General features: G+C 34.1%; 1 protein-coding gene across 1 annotated transcript in view; it reads left to right on the top strand.

Annotated features, from left to right (window-relative positions):
• Positions 1-5564: 5564 nt before the first annotated feature.
• The window catches only part of ec (ubiquitin specific peptidase echinus), a 275945-nt gene continuing 269947 nt past the window's right edge, over positions 5565-11562 (top strand). Inside the window, exon 1 of the mRNA XM_075298694.1 lies at positions 5565-5840. The gene's annotated coding sequence lies outside the window, so the exon portion shown is untranslated. The remainder of the gene's footprint in view (positions 5841-11562) is intronic.

The following is an 11562-nucleotide window of genomic DNA, read 5'->3' as shown; positions in this document are numbered from 1 at the left end:
TAGATATAGCTCCCAAATATATACTAGAGGTGTGCACGTGACACGAAATTGTCGTGACTCACGAAAATTTTCGTGATTCGTGTGTGAGTCACGCTCATAACAACAGCGTGAGTGTGCGTGAGCGTGATTAACAAACCAAAATGTCGTGCGTGAGCGTGAGACACGAAAATAATAGTGCGTGAGTAACGAATTACACTCACGAAAATATTCCTGCTCCCCAACATAAAACGCTTAAGAGTTAAATTCAATTACAATTTTAGTGACACCTGGGATGTTAAGAGATATTAAGAGTTCTCGATTTTAATAATGCTCATGTTTTCAGACACTTCGGTAAGGTAAATTAATCATAAACTTATTCGTGAGTCACGATATTTTTCGTGAGTCACAGTATTTTTCGTGAGTAACGACGTTTTCGTGCGTGAGTGTGCGTGAGTACAAATTTTCTTTTCGTGAGTGTGCGTGCGCGTGAGTCCTACCAACAAATATTGTGCGTGAGTGTGCGTGAGTATGATTTTTCAGTCGTGAGTGTGCGTGAGCGTGAGTAAACTATTACTCCCGTGCACACCTCTAATATAAACATTTCCGAATTTTGACCATAATACTCTTAGTTATTAACCAATGTGACTCAAATTTAGATTTATTAGCCGATCGTATTTAGCCTCTACATAAATATATTGCCCTATTTTTATACCCTCCACCATAGGATGGGGGTATATTAACTTTGTCATTCCGTTTGTAACACACACACACATATATATATATATATATATATATATATATATATATATATATATATATATATATATATATATATATATATATATATATATATATATATATATATATATATATATATATATATATATATATATATATGGGTCGTGGTGAAATTCTGACTCGATGTAACCATGTCCGTCCGTCCGTCTGTTGAAATCACGCTAACTTCCGAACGAAACAAGCTATCGACTTGAAACTTGGCACAAGTAGTTGTTATTCATGTAGGTCGGATGGTATTGCAAATGGGCCATATCGGTCCACTTTTACGTATAGCCCCCATATAAAAGAACCCTCAGATTTGGCTTGTGGAGCCTCTAACAGAAGCATATTTCATCCGATCCGGCTGAAATTTGGTACATGGTGTTGGTATATGGTCTCTAACAACCATGCGAAAATTGGTCCACATCGGTCTATAATTATATATAGCCCCCATATAAACCGAACCCCAGATTTGGCTTGCGAAGCCTCAAAGAGAAGCACATTTCATGCGATCTTGCTGAAATTTGGTACATGGTGTTGGTATATGGTCTCCAACAACCATGCAAAAATTGGTCCACATCGGTCTATAATTACATATAGCCCCATATAAACCGAACCCCAGATTTGGCTTGCGGAGCCTCAAAGAGAAGCAAATTTCATCCGATCCGGCTGAAATTTGCTACATGGTGTTGGCATATGGTCTCTAACAACCATGCAAAAATTGGTCCACATCGGTCCATAATTATATATAGCCCCCATATAAACCGATCCCCAGATTTGGCTTGCGTAGCCTCAAAGAGAAGCAAATTTCATCCGATCCGGCTGAAATTTTGTACATCGGTCCATAATTATATATAGCCCCCATATAAACCGTTCTCCAGATTTGGCTTGCGAAGCCTCAAAGAGAAGCAAATTTCATCCGATCCGGCTGAAATTTGGTACATGGTTTTGGTATATGGTCTCTAACAACCATGCAAAAATTGGTCCACATCCGTCCATAATTATATATAGCCCCCATATAAACCGATCCCCAGATTTGGCTTGCGGAGCCTCAAAGAGAAGCAAATTTCATCCGATCCAGCTGAAATTTTGTACATCGGTCTATAATTATATATAGCCCCCATATAAACCGTTCTCCAGATTTGACCTCCGGAGCGTCTTGGAGGAGCAAAATTCATCCGATCCGGTTCAAATGTGGAACGTGGTGTTAGTATATGGCCGCTAACAACCATACCAAAAATTGGTCCATATCGGTTCATAATCATGGTTGCCCCTCGAGCCAAAAATAATCTACCAAAATTTTATTTCTACAGAAAATTTTGTCAAAATTTTATTTCTATTTACAATTTTGTCAAAATTTTATTTCTATTTACAATTTTGTCAAAATTTTATTTCTATAGAAAATTTTGTTAAAATTTTATTTCTATAGAAAATTTTTGTTAAAATTTTATTTCTATAGAAAATTTTGTCAAAATTTTATTTCTATAGAAAATTTTGTCAAAATTTCATTTCTACAAAAAATTTTGTTAAAATTTTATTTCTATAGAAAATTTTGTTAAAATTTTATTTCTGTAGACAATTTTGTCAATATTTTATTTCTAAAGAAAATTTTTTCAAAATTTTATTTCTATTTACAATTTTGTCAAAATTTTATTTCTATAGAAAATTTTGTTAAAATTTTGTTGCTATAGAAAATTTTGTTAAAATTTTATGTCTATAGGACATTTTGTCAAACTGAATTATATACGTATTTGAACGATCTTTGTTTGATTTAATATATACCACGTTTGGATTTACATACAATTTAGAAGACGGTGTTAGGAGGTTTTAAGATACCTTGCCATCGGCAAGCGTTACCGCAACTTAAGTAATTCGATTGTGGATGGCAGAGTGTAGAAGATGTTTCTACGCAATCCATGGTGGAGGGTACATAAGCTTCGGCCTGGCCGAACTTACGGCCGTATATAAAGGGTGATTTGTTAAGAGCTTGATAACTTTTTTAAAAAAAAAAACGCATAAAATTTGCAAAATCTCATCGGTTCTTTATTTGAAACGTTAGATTGGTCCATGACATTTACTTTTTGAAGATAATTTCATTTAAATGTTGACCGCGGCTGCGTCTTAGGTGGTCCATTCGGAAAGTCCAATTTTGGGCAACTTTTTCGAGCATTTCGGCCGGAATAGCCCGAATTTCTTCGGAAATGTTGTCTTCCAAAGCTGGAATAGTTGCTGGCTTATTTCTGTAGACTTTAGACTTGACGTAGCCCCACAAAAAATAGTCTAAAGGCGTCAAATCGCATGATCTTGGTGGCCAACTTACCGGTCCATTTCTTGAGATGAATTGTTCTCCGAAGTTTTCCCTCAAAATGGCCATAGAATCGCGAGCTGTGTGGCATGTAGCGCCATCTTGTTGAAACCACATGTCAACCAAGTTCAGTTCTTCCATTTTTGGCAACAAAAAGTTTGTTAGCATCGAACGATAGCGATCGCCATTCACCGTAACGTTGCGTCCAACAGCATCTTCGAAAAAATACGGTCCAATGATTCCACCAGCGTACAAACCACACCAAACAGTGCATTTTTCGGGATGCATGGGCAGTTCTTGAACGGCTTCTGGTTGCTCTTCACTCCAAATGCGGCAATTTTGCTTATTTACGTAGCCATTCAACCAGAAATGAGCCTCATCGCTGAACAAAATTTGTCGATAAAAAAGCGGATTTTCTGCCAACTTTTCTAGGGCCCATTCACTGAAAATTCGACGTTGTGGCTCGTTAGTAAGTCTATTCATGATGAAATGTCAAAGCATACTGAGCATCTTTCTCTTTGACACCATGTCTGAAATCCCACGTGATCTGTCAAATACTAATGCATGAAAATCCTAACCTCAAAAGAATCACCCTTTACTTGTTACAAATTTCGAATTATTATCCACATTAATTGAGCGATTTCATCTTTTTTTAAATAATGGACTCAATATTAGTTATATACTAACTTTGTAGGTGCAAAATCAACTATAGCTACAACTATATATAATATCAGACATTTCTGCTCAGATTGTGACAAAATGTACCCTTAATGTTCTTAAATATGGAAATGCGGTTTATCTCTCAAATCTATACCAATGTTACCCCACAAATGCTTATGTTTACTAACCCGACTTTCTACTTTAGTTACTTGTTTATCATTAACTAACTTTTTCAATTATCTTGATTTTTTTCTTTAACACAATATTCAGTTATTGGAAATAAATATTTTAAAATGTTTACACCGGAAATACATATGCAATATGTATTTCAACTCTCTCTATTAATGTTAACAGTATATTAGAAATGTTATCATACCGGCTTATTGCTTATATTGTTATTGTGAATGATAATTCGTTGAGAGTGAGAGAGAATAGACTACACCAGCTGCTTCTCTTTGATACAAACATAAACTCTCTCCATTATGGCCACATAACAATAACCAGATCACTGGTATTTTCTACGTCATCTTGTGGATTGTTTACATTTCATGCCGACATATTCAAAGGCATGGACGTTGTGGACGGAAAGGCATTGTAACGTAGTTTTTTTTGTCTGTTTCATTATCGAATTGGCTATTTGAGACTGGGTCTTGTTTGGTGTTATAGCGGAAAATCGTGTGTTTTATGTTGATGGTTGTTTTTTTTCGTTTGAATTGTTTTCGATTGTTGTCGCATTAGAGCCAAGAAAACGGGGCTTATGCTGGAATGACTTGATCAAAGAGTGAAGAAGAAGAAGAAAACCGTATAGAAAATAAAAACAAAACAAATAAATCTGGTTGATGGTATTAAAAACAATCGAAATAAGTAAACAAAACTTTCTATTGATACGCAGATTAAATTTAAATTAAATTAGTTTTTGATTAAAACTAAAATCGGGGTGTTCGTAACAGAAAATATTAAAGGCAAAGAGTTGTGGAAAATTATTGTGAACAAATAATGGCAAAAGTATAACAAAAGTGTTTTAAAGCTGTAGTTAAAAGAAAAAACAACAAAATAAAAATAATTAAAAACCAACATTACGATAAAATATATACAAAGAATTGTTAATTCAACCAGAAAAACTATAACTAAATCACATTTTTATGGTGTGTTATAAAAAAATGAAGGTTTAAAAAACAGATCAGCAACCCAGACAGACCTCAAACTAAGAGAAAGCGTGTGAAAATTTTGCAAGTTTTTTTTTGTGTTAAAATTGCCAGTGAAATATATACGAACGTATGTGGATGTCTCCCTTTTCTACCATGCTATGCGGAATCAATTAAAAAATGCCAAACAAAAAATTAAGAAAATTTTGCAACACTGCCTGCCTGGTAATCAAAATAATGAATGTAATGTAACACTGATATACCATAAAAGTATATCAGTATAAGGAAATTTGAAACCTATAGTTTACTCAATATTATTTATGTTGGAATTTCGAAATTATTGTTAACTTGAAACCACATAAACTAAAATACTTGAAATGGAATAAGTGCTATATGGCGTTAAAAATCGAACATGTTTAAAAGTTCATTAAACGTATTTATCGCTACAATAGATGAGATCGAAAATAAAGCAAAATGATATAATAAAAAAATCAAATACATAAAATATTGAATAAAGAATTTGTGAATTTAAGACATTTTGTGAATATTCTATCAACTAATTAAAAAGGAAACACCCTGGAGTATAGTTAAAAATTATATTTGGTTTTTATAATTTCAAAAATATTACAATACATAATATTTAAATCGATAAAAATTAAACAAAAAATCATTTTAACCATAATCATTAAAAAATCATTGTGAATCAGTTACCAAGATATAAGTATATTAGCCAAAATAGTGTGAATTATATTCTTTGTATGAAACCTCTTCGCTTTCATCCGGTTAACACGGCGAATATCATCAATTAACCTGTTACATCCTGTGTCAGTCACTCCTCAACCACAACCACCAACAAACATTATTGTTCCAAGGCAAATCTACCCTTTTGACATTTGTGGTTCTTCTCTTGGATATCCCATCAAAGGATTGCACATTTTGTCTCTTGTATTATTACCCTTGATAACAATATAAAGGTGAGTTGTAATTTTATTTTATATTCCTCTTTTGAATTTAAATTGCGAATAAATAAATTTCGGCGTATAAAAGCTGATATGAAGAACAGGTGAAAAACAGCGAGTTTAAGCATTCGACTATTGAGAATTAGGAATCCTTGTAAAGGGTGTTTTAAAAAGGAAAGATGGATTTTGAAGAAATATTCCAAAAGAATATTACTAAAAAATTTAAATTCTTATTAATGTTTCTAATGACTACTGTAAAAACAAGTATATACGGCCGTAAGTTCGGCCAGGCCGAATCTTATGTACCCTCCACCATGGATTGCATAGAAACTTGTGCTAACGACTGTCATCCACAATCGAATTAATTGGTTTGCGGTAACACTTGCTGATGGCAAGGTATCTTAAAATTTCTTAACACCGTCTTCTCAATTGTAAGTTAGTCCATACGGCGTATATATTAAACAAAAAAGGCCGGTTAAATACTTACATAATTCAGTTTGACAAAATTTCCTATAGAAATAAAATGTTGACAAATTTTTCTATAGAAATAAAATTTTGACAACATTTTCTATAGAAATAAAATCTTGACAAAATTCTCTATAGAAATAAAATGTTGACAAAATTTTGTATATTAATAAAATTTTGACAAATTTTTCTATAGAAATAAAATTTTGACAAAATTTTCTATAGAAATAAAATTTTGGTAGATTATTTTTGGGGATCGGCTATATATAACTATAGACCGATACGGACCAATTTTGGTATGGTTGTTAGCAGCCATATACTAGCGCGATGTACCAAATTTCACCACGTACTAAATTTTAACCAGATCGTATCCTCCAAGAGCTCCGGAGGTCAAATTTGGGGATCGGTTTAAATGGGGGTTATATATTATTAAGACCGGTATGGACCAATTTTTGCATGGTTGTTAGAGACCATATACTAACACCATGTACCAAATTTCAGCCGGATCGGATGCAATTTGCTTCTCTTAGAGGCTCCGCAAGCCAAATCTGGGAATCGGTTTATATAGGGGCTATATATAATTATGAAGCGATGTGGACTAATTTTTGCATGGCGTTAGAGACCATATAATAACACCATGTACCAAATTTCAGCCGGATCGGATGACATTTGCTTCTCTTAGAGGCTCCGCAAGCCAAATCTGGGGATCGGTTTATATGGGGGCCATATATAATAATGGTCTGATGTGGACTAATTTTTGCACGGCTATTAGAGACCAGGGATGGAAAATACAATTTCTAAGAAAGTACCAAAAAGGTATTATTTTGAGCGAAAAAGTACTTTTCACTAATTTCAACAAAATTCCATTGGAAGATTATTGTCAAGAGCACCTTTAGACTGTAGATAAATAAAAATAAATTTTTAACAAAATTTTCTATACAAATAAAATTTTGACAATATTTTCTATAGAAATAAAATGTTGACAAAATTTTCTATAAAAATAGAAAATCTATAGAAATAACATTTTCGCAAAAAAAAAAAATATTTTCTATCAAAATAAACTTTCTGACAAAATTTTCTATAATATAAACTATGTGACAAAATTTTCTATAGTATAAAATTTTGACAAAATTTTCTATAAAAATAAAATTTTGACAAAATGTTCTATAGAAATAATATTTTCGTTAAAGACTTTCTCAAAATATTAAAATATTTTGTCAAAACTATTGTACCATAAATCTGATATCGGCTCAAAAATGTCTACACAAAGGTACTAAATCATTCGCGGGGGTACTACGGTACTGAACTGGGTGAAAAAGTATTGAAAAAAATACTATAGTACTGTATTTTCCATCCCTGTTAGAGACCATATACCAACACCATGTACCAAATTTAAGCCGGTTCGGATGAAATTTGCTTCTCTTAGAGGTTCCGCAAGCCAAATCGGGGGATCGATTTATATGGGTGCTATATATAATTATGGACCGATGTGGACCAATTTTTGCGTAGTTGTTAGAGACCATATACTAACACCATGTACCAAATTTCAGCCGGTTCGGATGAAATTTGCTTCTCTTAGAGGCTCCGCAAGCCAAATCGGGGGATCGGTTTATATGGGCGCTATATATAATTAGGAACCGATGTGGACTAATTTTTGCATGGCTGTTAGAGACCATATACTAACACCATGTACCAAATTTCAGCCGGATCGGATGCAATTTGCTTCTCTTAGAGGCTCCGCAAGTCAAATATGGGAATCGTTTTATATGGGGGCTATATATAATTATGAACCAATGTGGACCAATTTTTGCGTAGTTGCTAGAGACCATATACTAACACCATGTACCAAATTTCAGCTGGATCGGATGACATTTGCTCCTCCAAGAGGCTCTGCAAGCCAAATCTGGGGATCGGTTTATATGGGGGCAATATATATAATTAAGACCGGTATGGACCAATTTTTGCATGGTTGTTAGAGACTATATACTAACACCATGTACCAAATTTCAACCGGATCGGATGAATTTTGCTCCTCCAAGAGGGTCTGCAAGCCAAATCTGATCGTCGGTTTATATGGGGGCTATACGTAAAAGTGGTCTGATATGGCCCATTTGCAATACCACCGACCTACATCAATAACAACTACTTGTGCCAAGTTTCGAGCCGATAGCTTATTTCATTTGGATGTTAGCGTGATTTCAGCAGACGGACATGCTTAGATCGACTCAGAGTTTCACCTCGACCCAGAATATATATATATATACTTTATGAGGTCTTAGAGCAATATTTCGATGTGTTACAAACGGAATGACAAAGTTAATAGGCGGTATATGGTGGAGGGTATAAAAACATCAAATTAATAGAGTAAATTTTTCCAGCATGGGTAGTTTTTATGTTCTCAAAATCATTTCGATCGCAAAAGTTCAACAGATTTAGAACAGGAGATTTTAGTGGCCATTGTGCCTTAGAAATGAATTCAGGAACCTCCATTTTAAGCCATTCTTGGTTGACGTGTCTGAGTCGTGTTGGAATTTTCATGGTCTACGCCCGAAATGTTTGTCTGCCCTGGGCTTCAACATATTCTCCTTAACTTTTCGGGATTTTTTTTTATTCCATGGTCGATTAATACGAGCAAAGAGCTATCATTGGCCGTTTCGGCGGCCCACACCATTACCTTAGGCGGTGCTTGAGTTCTGGTGCCCAACAGAAGGTGTAATCTTTCTCTTTGGCAAGTAAACCCGATCATTTTGTTGTTCACAAACTGCTCAATTTGGAATGACTTCTCATCGGAGAAAGCCAAATTTGGTAACTGGACACTTTCAAAGGTCCAGTCAAATTTTTTTGTGCACCAGTGAGCTCTTGTGCTTTTTGAAACTTTAATGGCTTTAGTCCATGCTAATTTTCCAACCTCTGCGACGTGGTTTTCGATCAAATCTAGCCTTCACTTTTCGGGTCATTTCTGATGTTGTTACCATGTTTTTCGTCCACTTTTTGGAAACGATCATTGTCAGTATCACAATAACGAGCAATAATACGAGAAATAAAGATTTATTCACATTAAACTACTAGAGGACTCTAACGAGAAGACATTTGTGATTTTCCAGTCAAATATAAAGTAATCACACTATCACGCTTGAATTCCATCACGATCAACTTTATTCCCGAAAGCAATTGATAAAAATGCTTTTGTAAGCTTGTAGAGAAATAAATGAACTGTTACAGAAATTAATCTGTCTGGTTTAAATAACAATCTGAAATTGGTTGCAATAGATATAAGCCACCCTGTACATATGGAATTTTTGAATGGTTATTAAAGGGCATATACTGATATTTATATGGGTGTTATATATAATTTTGCACCAAAAAGTAACATTCAACCGGATCATGAAGCATGATGTCATATCTGAGGATCGATTCATATGGGCGCTATATATAATTATTGACCTATATGGATCTATACATACTAACATCGCGTACCAAAATTTCAACCGGAGTGCATGAAATTTGCCTTTCAGGATATTCAAGAAGTCAAATCTGATAAACAGTTTAGCAACCAGCAATCTCAGCTTTGTTCAAACTCAAAAAATGTTTTTCAGCGGTGGATTATCCCCCCTTAGTAATGCTGGTGACATATCTGAGCGCTTCAAAGCTTCACTAAGATGTTTCGCCTCAATGTGAAACGCCGTTCGGACTCGGCTATAAAAAGGATGTCCCTTGCCATTGAGCTAAATATAGAATCGGGCAGCACTCATTGATAAGAGAGAAGTTCACCACTTGGGGTATCACAACGAGCTGTCACGATTCCTAACCTACACTCAAAAAAAGTGAACTCTCTATTTCACTAAAGCCAATTTAACTTTATTTTAGTTCATGGAATTATTATGTTTCGAGAAAGTTTCCTCTACTTTAATAATTTTTTGCGTACGTTAGTTAAATTAACTAAAACCGAGGAAAAAAATATACACAAATGAAGCATAAAGATTAACTAAATTCGTGTCTTCCACAAAATAGTTCAATATTTCTTTAAATTTGTAAATTTTACTACAAATGCGTTCATCATGAACTTCGTATGTCACTAAAGACATTCTTGCAATTTTGAACTCCAATTTTTTCCTTCAAACTACAAAATTTTCTTTAACAAGTGAAAAAAATTAATTAAGTCTAATAAACTTAATTAATTTTTTAATTTCGCACGGAGCTTAATCAAGAGTATAATATGGACCAATTTGATCCAATTTATGTACCAAGTCTTAGTGAAAAAATTAAATTTTGGACAATAAAATATTATAATGAAGTAGAGAAAATCAATAACGTAAATAATAAAACTTCGCCACAGTCGGGATTTTAACCAGTGCCTTTTGGCTTTTTATCCTTTCATGGAAGTTCTTTTGAAAAGATATTGCAAATCATGAGAATTGTCAATTTTTTTTATTGTAAATGGAAAAAAATATAGAAAACTAAAAAAATCTTTAAAAAGTATTTGTAGCTTTTTTAAAGCAATGCAAAGTTTTCGAATTCGGAGTAATCTTCTTTGGAGTTGATCCAAATTTGCACTAGTTCCGGATCACAAGTTGGGACTCTAACTAATTTTTTGGAAGTTCGTTTGTTGCTGGGAATGGATTCAATTACTTCTTGTTTCAAATCCTCTTATAGCTAACATTAGAGGTGTGCACGTGAGTAATATTTTGCTCACGCACACTCACGATAGATAAATCTTATTCACGCACAATATTTTTTGGTAGGACTCACGCTCATGCACGCTCACGAAAAGAAAATTTGTACTCACGCACACTCACGCACGAAAATCTTTTTAATGTCGTGACTCACGAAAAATGTCGTGACTCACGAAAAACCTCGTGACTCACGAATAATTTTATGAGTGATTTACCTATAGAACTTGACTGAAAACATGAGGATGTCACTAAAATTATAAATGAATTCAACTCGTAAGCATTTTATGTTCGTAAGTGGGATTTTTTTCGTGAGCGTGTTTTTCCGAAATTCGTTACTCACGCACACTCACGAAGATATTATTTTCGTGACCCAGGCTCACGCACGACATTTAGTTAGTTAATCACGCTCACGCTCACGCACACGCACACTCACGCCCTCGCCATCAGAGTGACTCACGCGTGAGTCACGACAATGTCGTGTCACGCTTACATACACACAAAAAAAATTTTTTTCTGATTCAATCACGAAATTAATTGATCCAATTAATTTTTTAATTGAAATGTCTTCAATCACAGAAATGATAGTATCAATTAAAAAA

The sequence above is a fragment of the Haematobia irritans genome, chromosome 3, assembly GCF_050003625.1.
Source record: "Haematobia irritans isolate KBUSLIRL chromosome 3, ASM5000362v1, whole genome shotgun sequence".
Classification (NCBI taxonomy): Eukaryota; Metazoa; Arthropoda; class Insecta; order Diptera; family Muscidae; genus Haematobia; species Haematobia irritans.
The sequence above is the reverse complement of the archived record's forward strand: the minus strand, read 5'-3'. Positions and strand labels throughout refer to the sequence as shown.